Source organism: Colossoma macropomum, unplaced genomic scaffold (genome assembly GCF_904425465.1).
Source record: "Colossoma macropomum unplaced genomic scaffold, Colossoma_macropomum, whole genome shotgun sequence".
NCBI classification, from domain to species: domain Eukaryota; kingdom Metazoa; phylum Chordata; class Actinopteri; order Characiformes; family Serrasalmidae; genus Colossoma; species Colossoma macropomum.
Window position 1 is genome coordinate 111,695 of NW_023495051.1, and position 20,367 is coordinate 132,061.

Here is a 20,367-nt window from a genome sequence, read left to right on the forward strand (position 1 = left end):
GAACAAAATATCCAAAAACTGCTTTTCCACTGGCAAAAAGATGACTCTAAAACCACAGAGAAGTTGCTGAATTACATTGATTAATGTTAAGTGTGGGTTTTCATAATTGAGCCCTTGCAACAAAAAAGAATATATGTGCCATTTTTTGAAAAGTATATAAACATGGTATGGCTTTGTTTGATGCCCTATATTTAAAATAAAGGGTTTTTTTAATGGTTTTATTTTTTTGTTATTGGAGGGGGTCAATTATTGTCTGTTGCTTCTCATAGCACCCATGTTAAAAGTCTGTTTCTATGTAGCAGTGAAATTACAGTTTAGCTCAAAATACCGAATGCAATAGAAATGTGAATGAACAGAATAATAAACAACAGATAAATAAATGTACAACCTCTAAATGTTGTGTCCGTTGATTATAAACACTGAAAAAAAAAACTGTGATTTGAAGTTCAGTATCTAAACAAATTTGTCTAAAAATTAATGATAAAACATGATAAACTTGATGTGTCTGACATTTGGTAAAAGGTCAGTGTATTATTAAAGAACTGTTAATCTAAATAACACTGTCCGAAAGTTCAAGCCTAGTGACTGTGTGCATTACCGTTCTGTATCTGTTAACAAGTAGCAACTCTTGACTATTGTCACAGATGGTCCATTTGTATGGCGTTTTATTCACAACAGTTATTTCACTCAGAAGCCCCATTCTGAAACAGAAGATCACAAGTAAAGTACAAAAATGGTCCAAATGAAACACTTGGTAATGGAGACCACATCAGAACACAGAGGATCACATAAGCTCTATGAACCTGACACACACTGAATTGCTAGAGTTAGCAAGTATCAAAAAACATTGTTGCATTCTTCTGTAGTGGCAGCCAGCAAATTCTTTGTCCATGCTGTTGCTGTTTCAAGGATGAGTTTCAAGCCGACCAAATCAAGGTCCATGGTGCTTAAGAACGGGAAGGAGGTTGACAAATTCCGCTTTTCTCTTTCCGGAACTGCCATCCCTTCCATCACAGAGCAACCCGTCAAGAGTCTGGGGAAGCTATTTGACTCAACTCTGAGAGACACTGCTGCCATTCAGAAGACCAACAAAGACCTTGAGGCCTGGCTCACTAAGGCCGATAAGTCAGGTCTGCCTGTCAGATTTAAGGCTTGGATCTACCAGCATGCGATTCTGCCTCGAGTCCTGTGGCCTCTACTGCTTTTCGCAGTTCCATTAACAACAGTTGAGTCCCCTGAAAGACAGATCAGTGGCTTCCTTCGCAAGTGGCTGGGCGTTCCCCGCAGCCTCAACAGTGCAGCACTGTACGGGACCAGCAACACCTTGCAGCTCCCCTTCAGCGGCCTCACTGGAGAGTTCATGGTGGCACGAACGAGAGAAGCCCTACAATATAGGGGCTCCAGGGACCAGAAGGTGTCATCAGCTGGCATTGAAGTGAGAACAGGGAGGAAATGGAGGGCAGAGAAAGCAGTGGAGGTGGCAGAGTCACGCCTAAGACAAAAGGCACTGGTCGGTACCATGGCAACTGGTAGAAAAGGCTTGGGTTACTTCCCTAAGACACAGGTGGGCATGGCCCAGAGTAAGAACAGGCACCACCTTATCCAGGACGAAATCCGAGCAGGTGTGGAGGAAGAGCGCATGAGTAGAACGGTGGGGCTCAGGCAGCAGGGAGCATGAACGAGGTGGGAGAGTATACCGCAGCGTAAGGTTACCTGGTCAAACATCATGCAGGGGGACTGCCATCTCATCCGGTTCCTTGTGCAAGCTGTCTACGATGCCCTACCAAGCCCAGCAAACCTTCACGTTTGGGGCAAGAGTGAAACACCTTCCTGCCCCCTGTGCTCTGGTAGAGGAACCCTAGAACATCTCCTCAGCAGCTGCCCAAAAGCCCTGGGAGAAGGCCGCTATTGTTGGCGGCATGACCAGGTGCTTAAGGCGGTTGCTGAGAGTATAGCCACTGCTATTAGTTCTAGCAGACACCACCACGCCCCAAGGAAGTTGATCTCCTTCATCAGAGCTGGAGAGAAACCCTGCCCACAGCCTAAAACAAGGGCAGGCCTCCTCTACACAGCCTCTGACTGGCAGCTGCAAACTGATCTGGGCAAGCAGCTTAAATTCCCACAACATATTGTAGTGACATCATTTTGGCCAGACATGATAGTCACCTCTGAAGTGACAAAACAACTAATCATGCTGGAACTCACAGTGCCCTGGGAAGAGTGTATTGAGGAAGCAAATGAGAGGAAACGCACCAAGTACCAGGAGCTGGTGGAAAAGTGCAAGGACAGAGGCTGGAAGACATACTACGAGCCTATAGAGGTGGGCTGTAGAGGCTTTGCAGGACGCTCACTCTGTAAAGTCCTCAACCAACTGGGCATTACGGGGGTGTCAAATGCCCGAAATAAAATGATATCAATTAATGTTGGGTGGTTACCTGGTCATATGTTTTGGCAAAAACATCTGCGTGCCACAAGAAAAAAAGGCCAAAGAGTCAAATATTACAGTTTTTTTTGGTTGAGCCATTTTGTCTCTTCTGAATATTATAAAAACAATTAACAGGTCATACTAAACAGAAACCTGCTGGCCACAATGACGTTTTCTTTGCAAATTGGTCAAACCTCCACAAAACACTAAACACACCACAAAAGCAAACTCTTTCGGCAAACATTACAACTTCAAATCAAAAAGTTAATCAATCACGGAAAAAATGAGCTCTATTTGAATGTTTCAGCCTTCATTACTGCTATTTGTCCATGCTGTAACATCTGCCTGACTTACAATGTATAAAAAAGTTTAAGAATAGTACATAGTGGAATCTGTCACCAAAAATATTCATAAACAAATATCTTACTGCTTGTTGTTTAAAACAAAAGTGAGTGTTGGAGACAACATTGTGCCCAAAGATCTGCCAGTTGTCTTAAGAGGGATGGACCAACAGAGAAGTCTTGGCATACATACCATATTTCCAGTAAAGTAGAGCTCAATTTATGTCCCATTACCTTTTTAAAAGCAATAAAGTGATGTTATTTTTTCTGCAAAGGGTGAAGGGATCTGTATTTTAACTTAAAGTAAAATGATTAAAATTATCAATGAGGAAACAAGATGGAGCCGATGTAGGGCGATGTTTTTATTATTGTTCGTGTCTCTGCTTAATCAAGTGCATGCTGTGTCCATTACATATGATCATGGGATGTTGTTGAGTATCCATGCCCGAGTGTTGGAGGGTTTTGTCGGAGAGAGAGGTTCTGCCACCTTTCTCCCACCTCTACTGCTGCTACCGGCTGCATCGGAGTTTTGTTGCTTCCAACAATATAAACAACTTTCGAGACGGAAACGAGAGAAAAGAGGTGGCCTTCTGCTCCAACTGTGTGTCCAGTGTGATCACCGTTCAGGTCGGTTATATTAATCAAATAAACACCGGCTTTCAGGTGGTTCATACAAGTGTTGTGGATACTTTCTCTTGTGATGGAGGAGCGCTATGCTTGGCTGCAGCCGCTTTTTCCAGCCTTAACTCCTTGTGCATACACTGGAAAACCCGTAGCTAGGTTTGATAGGGTGAACCTAAACAATCTAAGTGAAATCCCCTGCCTTTCGCCTTTGGTTACAAGACATTTTTCAGATGCTAAGCTAGCTCTTTTCAATGAGGCTGGTTCCAAACATTGGACATAGTCACGATTTGTTAATGATAAATCAATATCACAGTTTTCAGATGTGAACAGTTGTTTCTCTGTAGTGTTGTTAATAACCTTGTTAGTTGTTTTAATAAGTTATGCTTAAGTGTTTTAGACAAGGTTGCCCCTGTCAGAATGAGGATAAAACATCTTGCAAATTGTACACCATGGAGAAATGATGATATTCTGCTGTTGAAAAGGATATGTAGGAGGGTAGAGTGGGAACTGAGAAAGTCTCAGCTTTAAGTTCATTATTTATACTTGGAGTTGTGGTCTGTTTTTAATAAAAGAGTTAGGGATGCTAGAGCCAAATATTTTAATGATGTAATAACTTAATTTGCAAAACCCAAGGTTTTTGTTTTCTAGGATAGACTCCCTAGTAAATGGAGTTGCCGGAGTACACCTGGCTCTAAGTTTTTCCAGGATAAGATCACAGATCTTAGGAATAATATTTTGTTTCCCTCTATAAATATCAAAGTGGTTGTGTTCCGGTTGTGTCCCAGATTGTTTTGAGCTGTCGATGGTGCAGCCTATTCTCAAAAAACCTGGTCTTGATATTACAGATTGTGTAAATTACAGACCAATCTCCAAGTTGCCTTTTGTCTCAAAAATTCTTGAGAAAGTGGTTGCAAAACAGCTGTTGGTTCGGCTGGAAGAACATTGTATTTTTGAGAAGTTGCAATCAGGTTTTAGGCAGAAACTTAGCACATAGACAGCTCTTGTGAGAATTTTAAATGATATCTTAATGAATGCTGATGCTGGAGAGGTCTCCGTTTTGGCATTGTTGGATATTAGTGCAGCTTTTGACACTGTTGACCATAATATTTTAATACATAGGCTGCATCAGTGGGTTGGAATATCAGAGACTGCCTTAGACTGGTTTGTATCCAATAGAAAATTTAGGGTATCTGTTAGAGATAAACTGTCATCATGTGCTGATCTTTCATGTGGGGTCCCACAAGGGTCAATCCTTGGTCCTATTTTGTTTTCTTTGTCTATGCTCCCCATGGGAAATTTGATTTGTTATATACCGTTGTTATATATCGTATCATTTTTACACTGATGATACACAGCTTTATCTCTCTGTAAGAAGGAATGATTTCAGGAGGTTAGAAAGTCTTACTGAATGTATTCAGGTTATTGAAGACTGGATGGCCTGTAATTTCCTTAAGTTAAATGAGGGGAAAACAGAGGTACTAGTTCTGGGCCCTCAAAATATCGCCAGCAACTTAAATAAGGAGCTTGGTTCACTAGCCGCAAGGATAAATCCTTATCCTAGAAATGTCGGCATCAGTTCAGAGCTAAATTTCTTATGTAAATTGCATGTAACAAAGACCACCTCACACACATACACATCCATCACACACAGGACTCTGCACTAAACATTGACCACTTATAATTTATTTATACCACCTCCCGCTCAGTTGCACAGCATTATGTTGCTCTTTCACTTTGCACATTTTGCACCCTACACTTTACATAGAATAATGCCATGTGTACATCGCGCATTTCATATTTTCATTGTGTTTATAGTCTATATTGCATAGATGGATATTTTATTATGTTTTCTACAATATTGTCAATTTATTTGACTGCTGTTTCTTACTACCTTATTGATTCATGTGAGCGGGCAGTTATCCAAGCATTTTACTGCTAGTTGTACCATATATGACTATGTATGTAACAAATAAAACTTTGCAAATTTGAAAGCTGGTACAGTCTTGTTACTTTCAATTGAGAAATGTTGCTAAAATCAGAAAAATGTTTAGAAAATTATTCATGCTTTTATATTGGCACATCTTGATTACTGTAATGCCTTATTTACATGCCTTAGTCAAAGAGCTATGACACGGTTGCAGCTTGTCCAAAATGCAGCGACTCAGGTACTTACTAGGACGAAAAGAGGGAAGCATATTACACCCATATTGGCATCTTTGCATTGGCTGCCTCTTACTTTTAGGGTACATTTTAAAATTATTGGTTTTAACATACCAGGCGGTGCATGGTGATGGGCTGGAATATATCTCTGAGCTATAAGTGCCATATTCAAACACTGGGACACTGAGGTCCTCTAGTCAAGGGCTTTTAGTGTCCCTACGACAAAGTGAAAATGGAATGGAATGGGAGACGGTGCTTTTTCAGTATCTGCTCCTAAACCAATCTGCCCTTAGACATTAGACTTGCTAAGTCTAAGGAGATTTAAAAAAAAGGCTTAAGACGTATCTCCATGCCTGAGCCTTTGAGGTTGGACACAGCTAATGTTCTCTGTGTTGTTTGTGGATGAAACTGTACTCTCTTTGGTTTTATGTTATTTGTTCTATATTATTTTTTATTTTTTCTTACTCTTGTGAAGCACTTTGTAGCCTGACTTAGAAAAGTGCTGTATAAATAAATGTTTTGTATCATTTTAAATGATCACAAAACACATAACACAACAAAACACACATAAAATGTCTGTGTCCATGTTTAATAGTGTGATTTTGTGCTGTCCCACCTCACTGACATTGAACTTCCTAATGAAATATGTCAATTAAAATCTTCAATGCCATAATTACAATGTTACAGGCAAGGCCAAAAGAAGTATTTTTTCTATTAATCCACTTGACAAAAAAGTCATTTTAACTTGTGTCCCATGTTTTATGTGCAACACTGTTATCCAAACCTGTACCTTCATAACACAATTCTTACAATTGTTACTATTTATTTATAAAGTTCTATTTATTTCATAAATAAACACATTTCTAGATGTTCTAAACATTATAAATTCAATTGACACAGACTTTTCTATGGCATTTATATGTAACCTGTAGGTCTATATGCCCGTTAATATTGTATAATGGAGAACCACTGATGAACCACTAATGATATTAAGAGTCTGTTACTTTAAGGGAATGCAGTTTCTGCATAATAATAAAATAGAAAATAGAAAAGAATTGTAAATAGAATATTAATAATAATTCAACACAACAGTTAATTTCAGTTTTGTTGCAGTAGTAAATTACAATAACAGGAGGGTCTTCATTGGTTGGTTTCAGTCTACAGGCTACAGAAGTTTTAAAGTGCAGCACAGAACTTGCACATAAGGATGGGCACTTTGATGACGGTCCCTCACTTTTGGACCTGAAGATCTGCTTAATGCACCATTTAGTTCAGGGAAATGTGTTGAAGTTCTTATATGTAAGAAATTAAAGTACTGAAATCCCATCATGAGCACTTCTTAAGGCTACTGACATCAGCAGTGAAAATGTGTGTTGAACCTTGAATATAAAACTAACTTTAGTGGTCATTTACAGGGAATGATCAATACTTGTGTTCCCAACGATATTTAATATTGTTAATAAACATGCACTCATGAAATCTCTGAAGGCGCTCTGATAAAGTATTATTGTTACTGTTATTGTGATTTTATCTTTTGTGATATAATTATAAACATGCAGCAATCCTGCATTTTATTGCACTGTTTCATGTACAGACTTTCTCTCAAGCTCACTTTCACACTGTAGGTTAATCCATGTGCTCTTCACTCTGTGTACAGTTTTGCAGCTCCTGCTACAGAGAGCTGTTCTCTTTCATGCATGTGCTTTAAATCTGTGCGTGTGGACCATCAACTCAATAAGACTTCGTAATTCAAACCCACAATTAAGGGTTATTTTAGCACACAGACTACTAGAAATGCTACATTAAATGTTCTTACTTTTGCTTTCATATTACGCAAACAGTTGATTAATGCTTAAATGTTAACAGAGAAAAGTGAAACTAACACTTTATTCAGAAATGCTTTTCACTGTACAAGCAAGGAACATGCCCATCTGTGAATGTGCATTTTCATCACTGGAGAAAGAGAAGACAACACTAGGACCTCTGTCCAGTAACAGTCTGCTGAGCACAGAAAAACAATGCTTCTTAAGAGGAACAAGTAATCATTGTTTTCTGAAACTGCCTAATATTCTCCTCATTATCCAGACTTTTTCTTCTGGTTTCACTTGAGAAGAAACTTTCTAAACTGTCTAAACCGAAAGGAAAAATGTGCTTTCATAAAACATACCCAAAACAATAAAACTTTTCATTTGGAAGAGTTTAATGATACCCAGAGGCATAAGTGGTTTAGATGATGAGAGAGTGAGTTTAATGACTGAAAAGACTTTAACAGCTGCTGAATTTACTGTGTAGAAGTGACGACTCTTTGGATAAAGGAGGCTATAAATGCAGTAGGTGTAAAAAAGTTGTATGTATGTAAGAAGTACTTACTTCTGGGTTGTTCAGCTCTTTGTCTGAAAAGCAGAGTGCTGGTTACCGGTAGTGGCTTCTGGTTTCAGCATCCTGCCTTCTGTTTACTGACGATAGCTTCAACATAAATGTGTGTCCCTGTGGGCAAAGGGGTTGGGGGGTTGCTGGCTTACTTTTGTGTGAGGGATTTTACCTACTTTTTATATTTAAAGAACAATATATATTTTTATTTATTGTAAATGTCCACACAATTAAATTGGTTGAGATGTAAACAGCCATTCAGAGTGGTTTGGCATGAAATGATTTTAGAGAAACTTACCGAGTCAGAATTGCTCACTGCGGTGGTGATAGGAAGCAGACATCTGAAGAGTTTATTTCCTAAAAGGAAACCACAAAAACATAACAGATTACACTGTCTTCAAATACAGTGCCTACATGGCTTCATGGTAGTTGTGTGTTAAGGTTTTGGCCTAAACTCAATCTAACAAGGTATTTTGGCTAGAAACAGTTGTTCATGCGTGCTTAGATAAGAGCTATGCACCAGAATTTAACACCTTCTTTGTAAAAGTTCACTGGAATTCTACAGGTCTTCAGTTTGTTTGTTTACATTTACATACAGGATATATGCTGGATATTCTAGGAGTGAGAAAGGATGTACATATTGTAGATATTGAGAATTTGTTTTCTTATAATGTCTCTATATGTCTCTAATGTCTTTCTTATAATGTTTCTATATTGTGCCTGTTTTATCTTTCACAGCACAGGTATGTTACTCTATTGTGTATTTCCGTTTTTTACAGTAGGGGCCAGTGTTGTCATCTCTTCAGAAGCCTTCTGAATGCAATCACTCTGTAGTTATAAGCTCGGAAATCAAGACATGTTTGTTGTTTATTCCCTTTGAAGCTTTAACACCTTGATAGTGAGCATTCAGATATTAATATGTATTGCATTTAATGTTTTATTGATGTAAATTTCTCCTGGAAAAGACTATTTTGTAAGCATGTCAACAGTGAGAGCTGAAAGGAGAGAGGTTTCTAATTGTGCCTTCTCACATTTATCTTTCACAACACAGAGTAATAAATGAACGAAGTGACAAGTCCGACTCCTGTGTGGTTTATCTCACATTATGCAGAGTGTTAGCCAGAGCTCTCAGTCCTGTGGTTCAAGCAGGTTCACGCCAGTTACACTAGACAGACACATCGACCCTGACACGTGCTAACCATGTCACTTAGAAAGTCAACAAACTTAAAATAAGTGAGCTTTTTACAGCAAAGCTCAGAACAGTATGACAAAAATACAAAAAATAAATAGTGAAAAAATTCATTACTTGTCTTCTGTCTTGCTGGTGGGAGGACAGGTCTCACTGAACATGTGCAGTGTGATTGTTATCAGTCTAGCATGTTTCTGACTGGAGGAAAAAGACTTACATCCGTCCCAAGTCTCTTGTTCAGCTCTTTTTCTCAGAAGTCGAGTGCCACCGACCGGTAGTGGGTCAGTAAAAGGTATCTGTATCGGCGATACTTGTCCTGTATTTATTTGGTATGAGATTGATACAAAATTTTGCAGTATCGCACATCACTGCTGTGACTTCACAGAAGCAGCCTCTCAGCAAAGAACAATGTGCATACTGTCACCTAGTGGTTCTACGTGTCACTAACACCATGGAACATCAGCCTAGTCACACTGTACTTCAAACCTTTTAGCTAGAAAATAGTGAGTGTGAAGAGCCAGTGAGCTGATACTGCACCTCAAAAATTAACTAAATGATGGGGATTATCCCCTTTTTAACCGCCCAATAACCATTGTCTGTTTTATTTTCTTGTCCATTGATCCAGTAAAATCAATGGGCCTCATTCTCCAATATCTTCAAGTTTCTTCATAAATGTGTTCTTGAGAAAGGTCTAAAAAAGTTCATAAAAAAAAAAAAAAATCAGATTCATAACGTGTTCTTAAAGCGCAGAACTGTTCTCACCTTTGTGCTCTTGAATGTGTGTAGATTCTGTTCTTACCTAAGAACAAACCCCAAATAAGAAAACACTGAATGACGTAGAAAGAAAACTACGTGAATTGAATTTAAGAAGAAATTTATTCTTAAGAACGGTTGATGAATGAGGCCCAGTGATTTGAATGTATGTAGTCGACATGATCACTTGATGCATTATCTGTGCTTTGATTTGCTCCTTTATGAAACTATTGCTGAAGAGTTTCAAATGAGTTGCATGATGCTTTACGTTATGCAACGTACGTGCAATTTAGCTTCATGAAGGTTCCAAGCATCCAAAGTTGCGTGAAAAGTTCAGTTACTGTGTAAAGCCAGCCTAACACTGAGCAGGTTTCTTTTACCACTCCTGAAGTAACATACCTGATAGACATGATGAACCTTCAGGAGCTTCTGAATGATTCTGCATGATGTCAAATTAGACAGTAACACAGTATTACAGCTCCAAATTCAGCACATCCTCAGCTCATAAAACACATAACTGAATACACACTTATACTCCACTCCTGTAACAGCTGATAGTCACCCAGACAGAATGGTATTCAGCCTGGATTTAACCAGATACATGATTATTGTGGAAACCAGTGCAAGTTTATAAAGGAAATCATTCAGGAATATAATTATTATTTTTCACCAATAGTACAATTTAATTATTCCATTATTATTTAGAAAGTTTTCATTTTAAGTTTCAAGGTCTTAGGGAAACAACCTCCAGGTCAACTGACCCCAGTCTGCATGCGGAAGCTCCTCATGTCAAAAAATTGCTTTAAGTCACCCTCTTCTGGCCACACAGTGAAACTGACCCTGCCTACAAGCCTGGCCTGCTGGATATTTTTTGTCCACCAAGTTTCCTATTAGGATGTGCTACAAATTTTTAATACGTATGGAACAAATATCCTGGGCACATATTGATCAAGGATTTAGGATAAGAACTCCAACCTAAGATCAGGTCTTGTCAGTCCATGTAGTTTTATTCAGTGTTATATTAAAGGCCTAATCTGATCCCAGATCAGCACACTTGCTCTGTGAAGTCTGATAGTGAGGGTTCTGATCAGAGAAATACAGAGTAATGATCCAGTTGAAGCTGTACTAGATGAATGTCTTTACCCAAAGCTGCACACAAAAGGCTACCTGCCCATCATGTTTCAGCATGAGATCTTAGATCTGCAGATACTGATCTTCTCTAAACATCTTCCATAAAATACAGGAAACATGGAGAGACTCTTTCAGTTATTCTGTTTCTAAACTGTGGAGCTCAGTTCACCTTTCATTACACAGTCAAACTCAGAGCTCACTTTCAGTAAACATTTAAAAATGTCTCTCTTTAACTTGGCATTTAATTTAAACTATTTCTCTTGGTATTTATCATTTTAATTTGATCTGTGTCACTGTCTTGATGATTTACATGAAATTAATACTGATGGTTTCTCCTATTTATTGTTCTATTACTGTTTGAGTTGCAGTGGTGGACGAAGTACAAAAACCATGTACTTGAGTTAAAGTAGAGATACCCAAGGAAAAATATTACTGCAGTAAAAGTAGAAGTTCCTCCCTTTAGACCTCCACCTGAGTAAAAGTACAAAAGTATTTGCCTTCAAATGTACTTAAGTATCGAAAGTAAAAGTACTAAAAGATTAATTATGGCTCTGATGTTCTATTATCATTTTTGTAACTCATGCTTAACTCATTTTAGGTGAAAATACTCCAGTGTCACTCTTGGTAAACCAGTCTTTTAATAGAGTCATTAATTAGTGACGCTGATGTCTATTAAAATTATCATAAGCACAAAACACTGAAGGCAAACAGTTTCCATCAGGTAGAACTGAGTGGCTCTGAAATCACTTTTTACAAACAAGCAAAGTTTCAGTTTAAGATTTATTTGAACTTAGTTACAAGTTTAAGTTTAATAAAAACTTTAAACTCAGATTCACAAATGGGTTTCCTTTACTAAACTGCATCTGTAGGTCTCTGTTCATAAACATAAACTAGACTAAACTGATTTACTATAAAATGAAATGTGTTTGTATGAATTCAGAATAAAGACACGTCAGTCACAACTGCATATGAGTACATATTTCTATATTGTGGTCTGTTTACACAAAGTTAGGTTAGTTCATCATTTATGTTGAATAGACTCTCCCAAAATTTTACGCTGCTGCACTGATGTTGAACCGTGTGCTGCACTGGGTCAGTATGACCAACAGGTCAAAACAAGTTCAAACCAAAGTGACCACTGTGTCCTGATTGGTGTTCTTACTTTGCGCTTCTTTCGTTTTGACATGTTACGTTTTTATACAGACATAAACCAAAAGGAATGACAGATTTCTCATAATGTAGTGGAGTAAAAAGTGAGATATTAGACTTTGAAATGTAGTGGAGTGAAAGTAAAAAGTCACCCAAAATGGAAAAACTTCAGTAAAGTACAGATACACAAAAAAAGTACTTAAGTACAGTAACGAATTTACTTCATTACTGTCCACCACTGTTGAGTTGCCACCACTATGAAATTATTAAAGCTAAAATAAATAGAATATTTTATTATTACTTTACCCACTGCCAAGAAGAAAACATATAAAATCAGCAAACCTGCACTAACCTTCATGACCTGCACAGTGGAAACAGGACCAGGAGGCATTGATCTCACTATATTCAACTGCGTTCAACCATTCAGAGTTCTGGGACTCACCTTGCCACCTGTGGTGATGACTGTTAGAAACACTCCATGCTTCATCTTTGTGTATTAGGTTGTGTGTGTCCTCACTGTAAGTCTTTAAGGATGTGCAGAATTGTGCAGGCCTGCTGCAAACTGGACGGGGTCAAAGCCAAAGAATATCCATTCACAAATTCGCCCATTAAAAATTAAACTTGTATCTGTCTTTGTAAGATTTGTCACCATATAATTTGTCACTCACTGTTTTCTGTATCGTTACTTAGACTTGTAACTATGGTCATCAGATGAACAAAGAAAGAGACACGTCGAACTTTTTGGTGCTGAATACTGATCAAACATGCTAAGAAACTCTGAGCACTGAAGCTAAAAAGGCACTCACGTACACGGTAGGACAGTACGGTCTCTCCACAGCCTATTTTACAAAATAATCACTGTATTAATGTTTATACCTCACAATTATGTTCAGTCAAACAGAGAGAAGTCAGCTTATATGGATGGAGTATTATTGAAGTCAGTAACACTTCTCTGTGTGAGACTCTCCTTCACTGCCAGCTTGAGTCGTTTTCAAGTACGAGTAAATGAGCACGGTATCGGCCCGATACCAGTATCGGTACTGGTGCATCCCTAATTATCACAGATTCATATTTACTCTTTTCAATCACCTGTTATTGTTATAATACTTGGGCATATTGTATTTGGGTTACTCTCAATGTATTCAGGTTTAAATAAACACATGGATAATAAAGGTTGATTAATTAACTGATACGTTCTGAATTCTGTATTAAAATCTTACTTCCCACTGCTCTGTCCTTAGGTCTTAGCTCTTTTCTCCCTGAGCTCCTCCCTGACATTTCTGTCTCTGACTCACACCGCTCCTCTTTCTCTCCCTGTTAAACCTGGAAGAACAAAAACACTCCATTTAATTCTGCATGTTGCCCACAACAGTACTTCTGAGTGACTGCAGCAAATAAATCAAAATCTTTGTCTATGTTAAACAATATAATTAATTCTTTGATCTAATAAACACCAATAACACACTCACACTAGACCTACATGCGTAAAGCTGCCGGGTATAAAGTGATCTAATTCTCAAAAAAAAGACAGCATTTATTTGGAGACCAAGACCAGGGAATAAAAAGGTTTTTTGACCACTGAATTGGTTCAAAGCCAGGATGTCTATAGGTACTCCAGTACTTGGTTGGCTATACAAGATACCAGTATTCAAATACTGAAATCACTATTTGGCACGTTTTATCACAGGAAGATAGAGAAACTATACAGGTCATAATTCAGTGATACTAAGAGACAAGCAAATGATTTTGCTCGTATTTCTGAGTCATTTTGCTCTTATTTCTGCTTTGACTGTTTGCTTTGCTACTCCAAAAGACAACTGCCTGAACACGAGCGCGTTGCCAAGGATGCACTGTTGATGTTGGCTAATCCAGAAAAAGTAAAAATATATTCCTCTGAATATAAATGAGCTCAGGCCCAGTTTATATTTGGCTTCTTCTTTGCGTTTTAGAGTTTTAACTTGCGTTTGTGGATGCAGTGATGAACTGGTTTCACAGACAGTGGTTTTCAGAAGGGTTTCTGAGCCCATGCAGTGATTTCCACTACAGAATCATGTCTGATTTGATGTCTGAGGAACTGTATCTGCCCAAAGATCTTGTCCCTTACATGCAGCATGCTTTTAAGCATTAACACAACTTTACCAGTGTTTTGTTGCCCCCGTCCCATTTTTTTTAAATGTGTTGCTGCCATCAAATTCAAAGTGGGCATATATTTTCCAAAAAGCAATAAAATTTCTCACTTTGAACATTGGACTTGCTGTATTTACACTATTACATTATTTCCAATGAAATATAGGGTTTAAATGATTTTGCACAGCATCCCAACTTTTTTGGAAATGAGGTTGTATTTCTGCATGAAAAACAGTATCAGGGAGGGTCTCTGAGCTAGCTGAGAGTGGTGGGAGGGGGAGGGGGAGGCGAAACATCATTTTGATTCATATTATTTTTCTCCAGTGGTGAACGGTGGCATAATCAAAAATCAGAAGACGTTTTAGAGGTGGGCCAAAAAAAGGCATTACGTTTTGTTGGAAGACTGTTCGTGAAAACAAAAATTTTACCTTTTAAATGACATGATAATATTTTTGTTTTCCAGAACAATCTTTTGTCCCTTGGTATGATCAGGGACATGAACTAAGAAGTTAAAATGGTTCATATAGATTTCGGGTTGACTTCAAATGTAGACGACTGTTAAATACAATATGCCAAAGACAATTCAGCAATATGTTTTGCTGTATTGGTATTCAGTTACATAAGCTTCACAAGGTATACTGTATACTGCACACAGCTATATGAATGAGGACGTCTGAAAAATATCATAAAATCATATCATATATAAAAATACCAAGTATAAGTACAAGTGAAACAGCAACAATTCTAAAATAAATAAAGGGTTTCATTCCAAAATGCTGTATAATGTATTTGGAACAATTTTGGCTGTAATGAAATTCTGAAAAGAATAACAGCTGATGTATGATGGAAAATGCACTTTAATTCTCTAATAAAGGTGATATTAATCATAATATGATATTTCTTGTACAAACTCACTCCCAACAATACATACCATGAAAAAAATTAAATTCTTGAAAGTGGTTTATGAAGCGTTTTGGAGCAAAACCCCTCAAATGTACAGGCAGTGTAAGGTAACGGTCAGCAGGGCATCATTCAAAAATTTAAACATGACCGTCAACGGTACAGCTAGCTTAGCTTAGCTCACACTAACTAGCGCAGCAGATAGCCAACCTGCTCTTCACCCAGATGTTCATTTTAAATATGTATAAAACCACAAAATAAACGATTAAAGTGTTTACAGGATTCAGCTCAGTTATATGTGACAGAAACCGGATTTCATTTACCGTTTAGACTGGACATTTTCCTAAAGAGCCGCTAGCCGTTAGCCAGCACATAACATTCAGTAAACAACGCACAGTCTGACCGGGACGGACTCAGAAACACAGGGACCAACATAAAACACTGTTTTATCACTTTTCTGATCCCTGTGAAGAGTAAATGACTGATCTGTGAGAAATACCGACCGTTAAAACACAGCAAACCGGACCTGCTCAGCTCAGTTCGCTGACATTTCCTCTTCCGCACGAGAGAGCGCGCACGCGACCCTTTTGAAACCCTCAGAGCGCCCCCTGGTGCTCAGCAAACAGACTTTTTTCCTTTTTTTTATTAATTAAGCACAAAGAAAAAAAATAAAAAACAGAGAATTACGGAAGTCCGGAGAGGCCATGAGCTGTTGCTATCAATTTAAAAAAGGAAGAAACTGTCTAGTAGAAATGCAGAGAGCACAAGGGAGCAAAGTAAGAGGAGTTAAAAAAGCAATAATAGATAATAGATGTATACATTTTTTTAACCTTTCTATTCATTTTTTCCACGTGTTGCAGTGACTTAAAATAGTTGGCTAAAGTACGTAAGAATGCAGCAAAGGAGGGAGTACAGACATTCACCTTACAAGTATGTATATTATATTTACCCAAAATAATCAAACAGTACCTGAAATGTTGGCATCTAAGATGTCCTTAAAGGAGATCATATCATTGCAAGTAAATGGAGGAATGGAATCCATTTTAATGCTAACCAAGTATGAATATCGGACCAAAACAAGTGAACATATGAGCATTTAGAGAATAAAGAATTCAGCCTGGAGACTTCACTGTCTACGGAGCCCTGCTGGTGACATCCAGTATAAATAAAAACAATGCGTGGCCACGACTTAGCAAGGCATGGGAACTAGATAATTCAGACATGATGATGACTTAGTAAGGCACGGGAACAAGACAATTAAGTCATGGTGATGACTTCCTAATGCATGGGATTGAGATCCTAATCCGTGGCCACGACTTAGTAAGGCATGATCTCGTTCACACGGCTTACTAGTTTTAGCTTTAACTGGTACAGCCTCATCCGAAACACTGACAAGTTTTGAGTTGAAGCTGTCCAGCAAAGCATCAGCAGTGTCAGATGGCTCGCATGGTGCAGAGCACATTTGCTCATTAAAAGTTTAGTAATGATCTGACAAAGCGACATCCTTAACAGTGCCTAATATGTTGAGACCCTTTGAGATCCAGAGTGTGACCATGACAGTGTGTGCTCCCGGTCACATGCTGAGGGAGTCCAGAATGGTCCAATATAGCACTGAGTCTCTTGGCCTAACTCTTGTTGGAGTTGTCAATATGTATGTTAAAATCACCAGCAATAACAAAATGATCAAAATCAGTGGAAATAAAAGCTAACATATCTAAATTCATCAATAAACTTTGCGTTGTACTTTGGAGGCCTGTAGACAATTACTAGTAATATTTTTTTGCCCCTTTCAGAACCACACAGATACTCAAAGGGTGTGAAATCACCCAGAGATAACTGCTTGCATTGGAAAGAATCCTTTAAAAGAGCAGCACAGTATTGTATAAAAATTAGATTAGACAGTGAAGGAATAAATCAATAAATGAATGAATCACTATGATTGGACCAGTTACTCTGTGTTAAAGATGCTTTCCTGGGGCCCCTGAGTGGAGCCACCATCTGAGCATTGGCCCTTTCATCAGGAGATCACAAGCTAGATCACTCAGCGCTATGCTAGCCAGTGCAGGTGTCTGTTAGCTGAAGTAACAGAACTGGTAAGTAAATGAAATGTCTATATTTGTGTTGTAGTCATGGTAACCCCGGGTTCCTATCACCACCACTGTAAGACATCTGAACCATTTCACACCAAACCACTCTGAACCACTCTGTGTACATCTTAAACATTGAAGTATGGGGGAATTTAGAAAAATCAGTGGAGTTCCCCTTTAATAAATGCAACCCCCAAACATAATCACGCTTTCTGGTTTCAAACAACAGATCTTCTGTGTGACAACTTGACCGAATAGTCATATTTTGATCGGTTTTCCACCTATTGCTGCTCAAAAAATTCATGATGAACAGACATTTTGGGACCATTTAAAAAAATGCCCTTGGTGGAGCATAAAACCAGACTGCCCCTAATAAAGGCTTAACCCTCCATCCATAAATCTGTAGTCACACCCCTGCTTACTTATCATGCTGGAAAGACTCGATTAATACTATTTTTATTTTTTAAATGTATTGTTTTTTTTATTTTATTTTATACACTAACACATTTTGTTTTCTTTTTGCTTTTATTTATATTAAGCACATTTTTCTGCCCTCATGCATGACGTGTGCTGTTTACATAAACCTGTATCCTCCTTTACTGAGCCACTAGATGGTGTAAATACATCAGAAAACACCAACATGGCACTGGAGAAATACATTGAGAGAAACTTGACGGAGAAAAGGATATAATATATCAGACGTGAATGCAGTGAACAGTAGTGTAATCAGGAGGAAGCTGTAAATAAAAATGTTAGATGTGTCCAGAATGATGAAACGGAGCTGTAGAAGATTCTGAAATGACTGAAAAACATGTAGAACATTAAGAAAGAAGTTCCAACAAAAATTTACATCCAGAAAGTAGTTCATTCATTTTCAGAATGCTAATGAAATTAATATCTGAAGGTCTTATATCTGAAATGGGTGATCAAATGTGGTAAATAGAGAATTTCAGTATAGAATATACTGTAAATAATACACTATATTGCCAAAAGTATTGACTCACCCATCCAAATCATTGAATTCAGGTGTTCCAATCACTTCCATAGCCACAGGTGTATAAAACCAGGCACCTAGGCCTGCAGACTGCTTCTACAAACATTAGTGAAAGAATGGGTCGCTCTCAGGAGCTCAGTGAACTCCAGCGTGGTACCGTGATAGGATGCCACCTGTGCAACAAGTGCAGTCGTGAAATTTCCTCACTGCTAAATATTCCACAGTCAACTGTCAGTGGAATTATAACAAAGTGGAAGCGATTGGGAACGACAGCAACTCAGCCATGAAGTGGTCGGCCACGTAAAATGACAGCGGGGTCAGCGGATGCTGAGGTGCATAGTGCGCAGAGGTCACCAACTTTCTGCAGAGTCAATCACTACAGACCTCCAAACTTCATGTGGCCTTCAGATTAGCTCAAGAACAGCGTAGAGAGCTTCACGGAATGGGTTTCCATGGCCGAGCAGCTGCATCACCAAGCACAATGCAAAGCGTCGAATGCAGTGGTGTAAAGCGCCGCCACTGGACTCTAGAGCAGTGGAGACGTGTTCTCTGGAGTGACCAATCACTCTTCTCTGTCTGGAAATCTGATGGACGAGTTAATTAGAATTAGAGCGAAGACTGCGAGCCAGGCCTTCTCGTCCAACATCATTGTCTGACCTAACAAATGCGCTTCTGGAAGAATGGTCAAAAATTCCCATAAACACACTCCTAAACCTTATGGAAAGCCTTCCCAGAAGAGTTGAAGCTGTTATAGCTGCAAGTGGTGGGCCGACATCATATTAAACCCTATGGATTAAGAATGGGATCTCACTCAAGGTCATATGCGTGTGAAGGCAGACGAGCCAATACTTTTGGCAATATAGTGTATCTCTGAATCCTTGAAATATAGAATCAAGCATCAAACACAGGTTAAATATCTATAGATCTGAATTTGGACTTCAAATAAAGTGAAAAACAACTGAATTCAGCAGAATTTATTTACACAATTAATTTAAAGTCTCTTGATAATCTACTGAATGTATTCACTGCTACTAAATCATTGATGTGTTGTTGACATTACTGAGAGTCTATGGAGTGTTTATTTCATCTAAAAAGGACCACTAAAAGTAAAGGATCACCTTTATTTACAACAAATTATTATATAAGCTGTTATAGCTGCAAATGGTGGGCCGACATCATATTAAACCCTATGGATTAAGAATGGGATCTCACTCAAGGTCATATGCGTGTGAAGGCAGACGAGCCAATACTTTTGGCAATATAGTGTATCTCTGAATCCTTGAAATATAGAATCAAGCATCAAACATTTGTTTGTTGTCTAGTTTTAAACATACATTGTATAAATTATTATTGTATATACAAAATGATTGTTATATCAGAGGCAGTAGTGTTAATTGTTATTGCTTTTTTCATGTTTTTTTTTTTTCAAAAAGCATTTATGTCACGCATTCAGCAAACTTTGACAAGGAGACGGACTCCATTTCCCAGAATCCTCAGGGAAGTCACGTGACTGAGCAACTTCCCTCCGACTCGGATTCAGACATGGACTCCATTGCCCACAATTCAAGGGGAGATCACATGACTCCTGACTCTCGCCCGTACTCCAATCAGCGCTCAAACTCCCCAGAGTACTAACTGAGAACACCTGTGAACTTAATCATATGACTAGTTAGTCTCCTTTATAAGCCCTGGGCTTGAGTTAGGTTCATTGTGAAGTATTGTATCGTTACGACCTACTGAGCGCTTGTTTTTCTGACTGCCTGTATTCTGTTTTGCTGACCAACATTTTGTTCTTCTTGACTTTGTCTTTTGCCTGATCCTTTTGTACTGTTGCCTGATTTGGACTGAACCGTGTTTTGAACCTTTCTGCCTGTTTTTGACCCTGACTTCAGCTCTGCCCTTTTTGCTTTGTTTGCTCGATTATATTAAAACTTGTCGTTTTTACATCCGCGAGCGTCTGTATTCTGTTGCCACATCACAATTTACATATAATTCTTCATCTGTTTTATACATTAGTTAGCCTACAGAAGACACAGTGAATAACCAACAATAAATTGTTTTTTTTCATCTTTTTATTTGTGTTACACAATGCAACAACAAGTAGTTGGCTAGAATAT

The 20,367-nt window shown here is 38.3% G+C and overlaps 1 pseudogene; it reads left to right on the top strand.

The window, feature by feature from the left end:
* Positions 1-910: 910 nt before the first annotated feature.
* LOC118800972 lies at positions 911-19,885 on the top strand (annotated as a pseudogene).
* Positions 19,886-20,367: the final 482 nt, after the last annotated feature.